Source organism: Mesocricetus auratus, unplaced genomic scaffold (assembly GCF_017639785.1).
Source record: "Mesocricetus auratus isolate SY011 unplaced genomic scaffold, BCM_Maur_2.0 Super-Scaffold_100009, whole genome shotgun sequence".
Taxonomy (NCBI): domain Eukaryota; kingdom Metazoa; phylum Chordata; class Mammalia; order Rodentia; family Cricetidae; genus Mesocricetus; species Mesocricetus auratus.
This window is the reverse complement of record NW_024429193.1, coordinates 9,938,433-9,947,687: the sequence shown is the minus strand read 5'-3', so window position 1 is coordinate 9,947,687 and position 9,255 is coordinate 9,938,433. Positions and strand designations below refer to the sequence as shown.

The following is a 9,255-nucleotide window of genomic DNA, read 5'->3' as shown; positions in this document are numbered from 1 at the left end:
TAGTTACCTATCAGTCGTGTGAAGGGGAGTGGGAACCAGTTTGTTTCTCTTAAATCTGGTGACAGTCACCCTTTTAATCGTACTTGTTTAAGCATCCATTTATAAATCTTGTAATTTGTTTGAGAAAGGGTAGTTTTAGGACCTTTTCAGGATGCCTTTAAGCTCACAGCCTGATGGAGTTAGCCTGTAATCCTGGTTGTTTAGGAAGCTGGAGGCAAGAAGATCAAAAGTTCAAAGTCTGCTTAAACTGCAGAGTATGTTCAAGGTCAGCCTGGGTAGCACAGACTTGGGGCTGGCGGTATAGGCCCTGGCTTCAAACACTCCAAAGGTTTTGTTTGACTTTCTGTTCTTCAGTCCTCGGGACAAAATCCAGGGTCTCATCACATATGATAGGCAGACTAGATGCCCTACAGCACCAGCCCATTGACTGTTTTAAAACACTGCACTGTTGTTGCATTTGACGTGATTTCGACACCTGTTCATTCTGCTTTTCTATAACAGCTTTTTGAGTCCCTCTTTGTCTCAGAGGATGATGGAGAAGAAAGACTGACAGGGGTAATGAAATGTGGAGGCCACGGAGTAGAGAGACTGGGTTCTAGGTAGCTTAAGCCACCCCTAAATTCTCACCCGAACAAGAAGCATGTTAAATGGGGTTTTGTCTTTCACATTAAACCTACGGTGTTGTTTTTCTTTTGCTATTGCTACTCTGCCTCCTTCAAGCCAAACTAGCAGTCTTAAAAGAAAGTGACTGAGTGATAACTTTGGACAAGGGACGTGGCCTGAAACCCCATTACATATGTCAACTGAATAGAGGGAAACAAGTCTCATCTAACCAAGAAAGTTTCGCCATTGATTTGAGCTGACAGTGTTAACAAACTCCGCCCAGATATGACCTATTACCCTATGGACTGTATCCTTTCCGAAGTACTGCGAATGTTCTCCTGGTCTGACCTCTAATCAGCAATGAGCCACTGCTCTACTGGCAGAATTTAACAACTTTGGAGAATATAAAATAGGTATGCCTCTTTCTGTTGATGGTATTTACATTAAGTAAAATGGTTACGTAGACAGAATAAGCAACAACAGCAAAGTGAAAGAAACCTACAGCCGCGCAAACAGCCTGTGCCCTACAGTACCCCTGAAGACAGCCGAGCAAACAGCCTGTACCCTATAGTACCCCTGAAGACAGCCTCGCAAACAGCCTGTACCCTATAGTACCCCTGAAGACAGCCGCGCAAACAGCCTGTACCCTATAGTACCCCTGAAGGACTGTATTCCAGCCAGTGACCTCTGAGGCCTTGGCATGGCTCGGCTGTTTCCCTTCCCTGTCCTCTTAGAGAATCACAAATTCATCTCCTGAGAATGAACAGTAGTATTCTACAAGGCCAGGTGATTTTTAATGGCAATTTTCATCTCTGAGACCTTCAGAGTTTTATATAAAGCTTGTGCAGGCCCAATCCTCACCCCAACCTCTGCAAAAAACATTTAAGTGAAATTCAGAAATAAAATGAGGTCATATGATAGACATCTATTTCAGGGATGTATTCCAATTTTTGTGTTTCAAAATATTAAGCCATTCCCCTACTTACAGTCGAGTATATAATTTAAATGCAAACAAGAGCAGTCGCAATTTTCCTTTCTTCTGAAGTGCCAAGGAGAATAAACACATGCTAAAGCATTTCTGGCCTCATCACTATCCGTACCCTGGTTAAACAATCAGTGCTTCTGCAGATGCACGCAGGGAAATCGGGAGCTCTCCTACTTCCTCCATCCAGACAGTCATGCTGTTCTGGCAGCAGACACTCAGAATGGAAACAAAATTGCTTTAAATAGTCAAAATACAGGCGGCACTTTCCCCCCCTGAGTGATGGGAAATAACCCTGACAAATGCTTGCATTTGGTAAATTGTGAGCTAGCCAAGTTACGCTTGCATAAATATAATGAAATACATTTTTTAAAAAATTTAGTGAGCCTGTACAGCAAAGCACTCTCTTGGTAATGAATTTCTTTGACAGATAAACCAACAGCCATGCTGGGCAGCTTTCTGAAGTTGCCTCCCTGTGTGCTTAGGAGGGGAGGGAGAGGGGAACCAGAGACAGACAGACAGACAGACAGACAGAATGATGTGGCAAAGAGAGGGAGATAGAGAATGAGGGAGAGAGGAGAGAAGGAAGACAGATGGAGAAAAGAGAGACAGAGAGGAGAGAGAAAAGAAGAGAGAGAGAGATTATGCACACATTGTATATACAAACACAATTGTGCAGCATTGTATAAATGACAGGAAGCCTTACAACTAGAGAGAGGTAGAGAATGAGGCTAGACACAGGAAGAGGCCCCGAGTGTCTTGGAAAGAACACAAAGGCTGTGCGAGGCGACACTGTTGATATGGCTTGCAGATCATTCATATTCCTCAGACATAACTCTCTGATAACACCGAGATTACCTAGCACATAAACACATAATTATATTCTCTTCCAACCATCTAGACACCACACCTCAGCCGCACATGTAAGCAAGCCTCTGTGTGTAGGTGAGGCCAATTTGTGTATGGCTAATAAAAAATGTATTTGAATAGAGAGAAAATAATTTCCTTCTCCCGGGTAATATGGTGCGATTTTCTGTCCGACTGCTATGAATACACACAGCATCAAATATGTGGATGCCAAAGAAAACAGATATATTCAGAATAAAAGGCCAAAGGAAGACAGGCATGCATTTAGAATTTTCTAGATTCACACATTCCTAAAGTAGGCACAAGAAGCTAGGAAACTGAGCACTGGGTTCGCTGCCTCAATAGGAAAACAACACCGAGAGTTCTGTAGCCTTCAACAGTCACTGGGGGACACACTTTGGACTAAAAGGATGCTACCAAAGTCTTTCCCAAACAGGCTAGTCCCGTGACATGGGAATTTGTACTTAGGCCTACACCTAACAGAGGCCATATCCTAAAAGATAAAGTAGACCAGGGACAAACAGGTGGAGTAGAGGTGACTTTCTTCAGGGGGACATTCCCCTGATGCGAAAGCATGAATTGTGGGAAGTGCCTGCCTGTCATTTGCAGACTGAGTTGCTGAGTACCATCTGCTTGTCCCCACTGACTGCCACCCACCTTCAGTTGATAGACTGTGAACCAGAGAAGGACCAAGTCAACAGCTCTGGGTGGATAAACGGAGCAGGGACCGAGTAGACAGCCAGGAACCTCCGTCTGCGGCTGCCTGTCCTCTCCTGGTCCTCTCTCTCTTACAGTGACCTCCCAGGAAGCACACTGCTAATCCAGTTTCGGTTTTCAGATCGAGTAGAGATGACAGGCAAGCCCTACTACCAGCACCTGCCTTCTCTTCCCAGGAAAGAAACTGGCCTTCCCCGAGTCTCTCCCGAAAGTCACCAGTGACTAAGCCGTTGTGACATCTGTCTGTGGCTCCTGCTTGCCCGCTGATCAGGCCTTCCTTCCAGAAACTGCCCATCCCTTGACTTTTTTCTTCACTGGACATTCCTGGGTTTTCTTCTGAGCCTGTAAGAAAAACTCCACTCACGAATCTCTCCCAGTCTCTACATCTGGAATCTAAGTTGGATTTTGTCCCTTGCTAATCTTGTTTACTCTTTGGCCTATTGACCTGGATATGGGTTTTGAACTTTACCCTGCTTTTTCTCCAGAAAGGTAGGTACTAGCAGCCCCCCTCAAAAACAAAAACAATGCTGTCCAAACTAAACTGTCTTTACTTCCATGATGTTTCCATTCCCTCATCTTACCTTTGTTTTTATTTCTAATTTGTATTTTTATTCAAGGTCTTATGATGTAGCCCCAGCTAGCCTAGTTTGACATGTAGATTTGATATATAGATCAAGATGGCCTCAAATTCAAAGAGATCTGCTTGCCTCAGTTTCCCGTGCACTGGGGTGAAGGTGTGTGCCACCGAACTCAGCCTCTTTCGTACTTTTTAAATAAGCCATCTCCAAGCTTCAAAAGCGAAAACCAGATCTGACTGCCTCCCTGGCTCTTTCCCACTCACCTGTGAATCCCAGGTCCTTCCCTGGGGGATTCCTACCCTCCCCAGCCTCTTCCTCAGTGTTCTCTCAGCAGCCTCCCTAATGTTCCTCAAGGCCTTTCTTCAGCCTAACGGACTCACATAATGTCCCCAGTAAAATCTTCGTGAAATGCAGTTTTGTTCGTGTCTGTATGCATTTCCACAGCCAAACGCATTTGCTCCAGACATTTGCTTGGCCAATACTTTGTGCTTTCCCAATGGAAGAAACGTCTTTTCTGCTAAGCTATCCCTGCCTCTCCTCGGGGTCAACATCGAGCATTGGAATATAAGAGGTTTGGTGTCCCATAGAGAAGAGGACATACAAGAAAGGCTTGGTGCCTTTACCAACAAATCTGTGCACAGGTGGCTGATCTTCACATACACTCGTGTTCGAGATTCTTTGATTTGAGATTGCAGCCATTCTATTGTTTAAAGATCTTTAATATTGCCCTGTGGACTACATGTTACAAACTTCTTTACTGGGCCAACAGTGCCCCAAGATTTGAGGTTTGGAAACACACAATGAAGACCAGTGGGGACCAAAAAAGAGATACAGAGAAGCAGCCAGTAGTCTCTGGGTGTCTTGGTCCAGATTTATAATCCTACCACTTGAGAGGCAGAAGTAGGAGGATCAGGAGTTCAAGGTCAGCCCTGGACACTTAGCAAGCTGGAGGCCAACATGCTCTACATAAGGCCTTGCGAGAAACAGCCAATACCAGATTGGTAGCACTATGCTATCGTTCTGTCCTGTTCTGTCGCCTACCATCTACAATCATCCACCCACCCAACCAGCACTCCCTCCTTCAGTCTCATAATACTCTGTGCCTGTCACACCCAGAGGATGCCCTGGGCCCACCGGCACACATTTGAATGAGTGCTGCCCTCTGCTCCCATCTTTAGGCAGGCAAACTGGAACAGCCAGCTGCGGGTCTGAATGTACCTGTTCCCAAATGCTGATGGTCATTCCAGACATGCAGAGCAGAAGTCAGGCAATTGGAGCTTGTTCTCTCTATCCAGGGGTGGATGGGTGTGTTTTCAGGCGACGGCTGCACTGTTCACAGCGTCTCACCCAGGGGGCTGTGAGTCAACAGACGTCTGAGGCAGGTAAGGAGGAAAGGCCTGGGCCAGCTGCTTGCAGGTCTTCCCTTGAAGTTATGTAAGTTCGTTTAGTCCGAGCAGCAAGGCCAGAGGTGAGCAGTAGGACGGCCAGCAAGGCAGGGTTTCCCAGAAGACAAACCCTTTGTCCCTTGTTTCATATATAGATACCTTCCTCACAAGCCCTCCCGTGATGGAGGTGACAATACTGAACTGATCAAACCGCTTTGTGCATTGGTACTAGAAAACATACTAGGAAACGTAATATGTGCAAGGCATTCAATAGTGGATTGCAAGTTTGGTCTCATTTCTTTCTTTACTGTTTGGCAAAAGGGAACCTCTAGTAGAAACTTTGCATTTCTTCTTTCTCCCTGCTTACTCCCCCCACTACAATTTAATATATTTTTTTTGTAAATTGGTTTGCAGTTTCTTCTTTTCTGTAGGCAGGTAGAGTCATTTTAATGACTGTGCGGTGTCCACCTCTCCTCTATTTCCAGGAGGTGACCTCACCAGTGTCCTCACTAAGATCGAAGGCATCCTCACAACTCCCCTCACCCCCACCTCAGGCTTTCTCAGTCATGATCCCCCTCTAGTCCTCTCTCTGAGTACGACAAGAACAAGACAAACTACATTGCAGCTACCTTGACTCACTGCTCACTCCCTAAGATCAGCCCCATAGCGATACGCCTCCCTGCTAAGTGTTCTTGAATTGCTGGATATTTTGTGTCCTTAAAAATGAAGTCTCACTGTCTCTCTCTCTCTCTCTCTCTCTCTCTCTCTCTCTCTCTCTCTCTCTCTCTCTCTCTCTCTCTCTCTCTCTCTTTGTCTCTCTCTCTCTCTTTTGACAGGGTTGGTAGTATAAGTCTATGTTCTCAGCTTCTCAGGAGAGTATAATGATTGCAAGTTCAAGGCCAGCCCAGGTCTGGCAATTTAATGAGAACCTGTCTCAAAACCAAAGCAGAACGATCAGAGGATAGGATAAACTAGCACAAAGCTTCCTTCTATCACCCCATATAATGATAACACACAGCTAGGGTCTGGGGAGTTTGTTCAGCAGGCCGCAGCACTTGTTAGGCAAGGCTGAGGAGGGAGCTCAGATCCCAAACATTCCTGTGAAGGCTGGGTAGGGGCAGTGGCTGCCCTTAATCCCCTCACTAATGGGTGTAGCTAGGAGATTCCTGGAACCAGCTCACCAGCCTGACAGGCTGGAATTGGAAAGCTCTGGGTTCAGGGAGAGAGACCTTGCGTTAATAAACAAAGTGGAGAGTGACTGAGGAAGACACCTCATGTCAATTTAGGGCTTCTACATGCATGCATACACAGAGGCAGGCATGTGCACATACCATGAGTGCCCACGTGCATGTGAACATACATGTATATCACATGTGCACAAACACTAAAATTCCCATATAGTGTAGAGGTAAAACGTAGCAAGAGGAATGGGGACATAGCTTAGTGGTAGCTACCAGCCAGCCACACAGAAAACAAATATTTAAATATTAAATTTGAGGTGCAGTTTTTTTTAAACATACATATTGCACTAATTACTTTGGACCCATATTTGTTTTTGCTTTCTGATAATGGGTGTATAATCACGATAAGTTAGAAGAGAGGTTGCTTTAGTTCAGGGCATTAGTAACTCATGGCTTTGGAAAACTAGTGTTTCAGATTCTGCCTGCCACAGGCAAGGCTAATGGGCAAAGTCCCATATCCGTCTACAGGCGGTGCCTATTTCTGTTTCTTGAGATATGACTATTGTTAAACATATACAGTTTAGTTCCCATAACTTTCGGGTTTTCCTGATGGACTACTTCCCACGTTCTTCATAATTACCTTAAATCTTAAAATGGAGGTAACTCCCTCTGTCTTGTATAAGAACAGGGCTGAATGACAGGCAGAAAATGAGTTCAGTCTCCCGGGGGGCTCTTGAAAATTGTCTTCTGGAAGGCCACAGTTCCGGGGTGGAATGCTAACTGTGTTTTCTGGAGAAACTGAGTCGTGTGTCTTTCAAAATAGAAGGGACTGTGTCTGCCTTGCTCACTCTCTTGTGATGTGGGGGATACGGTTGGAAAGGTGCGCCATAAACACTTGTACATATGTTGGCAAAGAAACAATGTTTGTGCAATAAAATGAAACGAGTGGAATTTCACCTGGCACCCTAAAATGGTGTTTCCCTACACCACTTTCTGAAGGGAGTATCACATCCCCTTGGGGTTGTAATGTAGATATATTTTCCCTGCAGGGTGTTTTCAAGATGCTTAGGAATTAGCTTGAATCTGATCTCTGTTAAGATTCAAAGGGCATAGGGGAGACTCTGACCTCTGGACTAAGCAGAATTAAATACTTGCTCAAAGAAGTCAGACAGTTTTTGGCCCGAAGCCTCTGGAACCTGGCTGAGGCTGACCACAATAGACTGGACTCTGTAGACAAGTGTACAGTCCAGTTGTGTCTCCCAGAATTTGATTATATAAATTCACACTTTTTTTTAAAATGTAGTTTCACCATTTATAAAGCATAATCAGGTTAGACGATTATGTGTCCTGTTGGGCATAAGCGCTGCAAACCTGTTTTAAACGCTACAGGTCAAACAGTGATAAATCAGTGTCACAGTGACATTTATTGTGCCCTCTTCCCTTTTTAGAAATACCCAAACATTTTGTTTTAATGGAGAAGAAAACAAGGTATGTCACTGATGAAAATATCACACGCATTTTTTTTCCGTGCTTATTATTTAAAGCGAGAAGAAACCTCTGAAATCTGTTTGCTAACTACGGTACGACGGGAACGACCCTGTCTGCTTGCCAGTTCTGCTTAGTCCCAACGCATTAGTGAACAAGTGCAACTATTTGAAGAATCAGCATTTCCGCGTTTGCATGCAAACTCTCACGCTGGGTAATTATACACAGAGCTGGCACTCAAATTAATTAAAGCTGATTTCTCTGTGACTGCAAACTGGTCATATCTCCCTGCTTTGCCTTCCTATGAAGTCATCACTCTACATTCAATGTGACACTTCTGTCCCTGGTATTCTCGGGGATGTTAATGTTTGACAGTTGTGAACCCGGCAATGTTTTGGAGAGCAGCTGACAATAGCTGGGTGGCATTCTGCTTTGCCTCCCCCTCTCCCTTTTATGGTATAAAGAAAGAAAAAAAAGAAAGAAAGAAACCAGCTTCTGAACGCTTGCTTTGTAATTATCTCAAATAATAACGCAGACAAATTACACATATTGTTCCAGAGGGTTCCCTCCCCTCTCAGATGACTCCGCCCACTTGATTAGAGCTTACCAACAATTCATCAAACTTAAAAAAATTTGTTTATTTGATGTTAACAAACAATTAGTCTTGATGGGCTTAGTCTTAATTTTGAAATGGCTATAACAAATGGTGTTTTACTTTCAGAGCTCTGGCTCACACCATTCAAGATCGGGGAGATTAGGAGAGAGAGCAGCAGTGATGACTGCTAGATTTGATTAAGACTTTCTGAGTCCTCATCAAATAGAACAGAATTGAAACGGAGACTCTTATTTGCAGAAGAGATCCCTGAACATTAACTCCTAGGACAGAGGGCTTTCCTAGGCTCTTCTGCACTCAAGCCATCTCCTCTGGTTTCTCGCTTCCTCCAAAGGAACTCCTCCTGCCACAATTCTTTCAAAAAGACATCCTCAGAGTAATTAAGGTATCGTTATGCTTCTCCTTCATAAATTTAAGTCTCTGGATGTGGGTAGTTACCAAACATCCTTCGGTAGGGCCCCTGGAGGGAGCCGTTTTGACATATCTCCCTGATGTTACTCCCCACCACTCGGGCACCTTTCACCCTCCTCCTCGTTTCTCTGCATCCCATGAACCAGAAATGGCACAGACAGCTCCTGCCCGGGCTGGCTGTCCCCTTTGTAGAGCAAGCACCACACAGTTATGTCCCTCCAGTTCAGCATGCTGACCCACACTGCCAAGTTTGTCCCAGTAATCTACATTTGAAAGGCAAGATCTAGGAAGACATCTATAATGTATCTCAAAACTCAAGAACTGATTTGACCTTACCTTATCAGGAGTCCTGGATCCACACAGAAGGCCACGTATCAGCTCCCTTCAAATTGAGACAAGTGGTCCAAGAGAGGGAGTACTGAGCCGTCCCGGG

The 9,255-nt window shown here is 44.7% G+C and overlaps 1 protein-coding gene across 1 annotated transcript in view; it reads right to left on the bottom strand.

Annotated features, from left to right (window-relative positions):
* The window catches only part of Adgrl2 (adhesion G protein-coupled receptor L2), a 616,339-nt gene that overhangs the window by 247,473 nt on the left and 359,611 nt on the right, over positions 1 to 9,255 (bottom strand). The gene's annotated exons all lie outside the window — the stretch shown is intronic.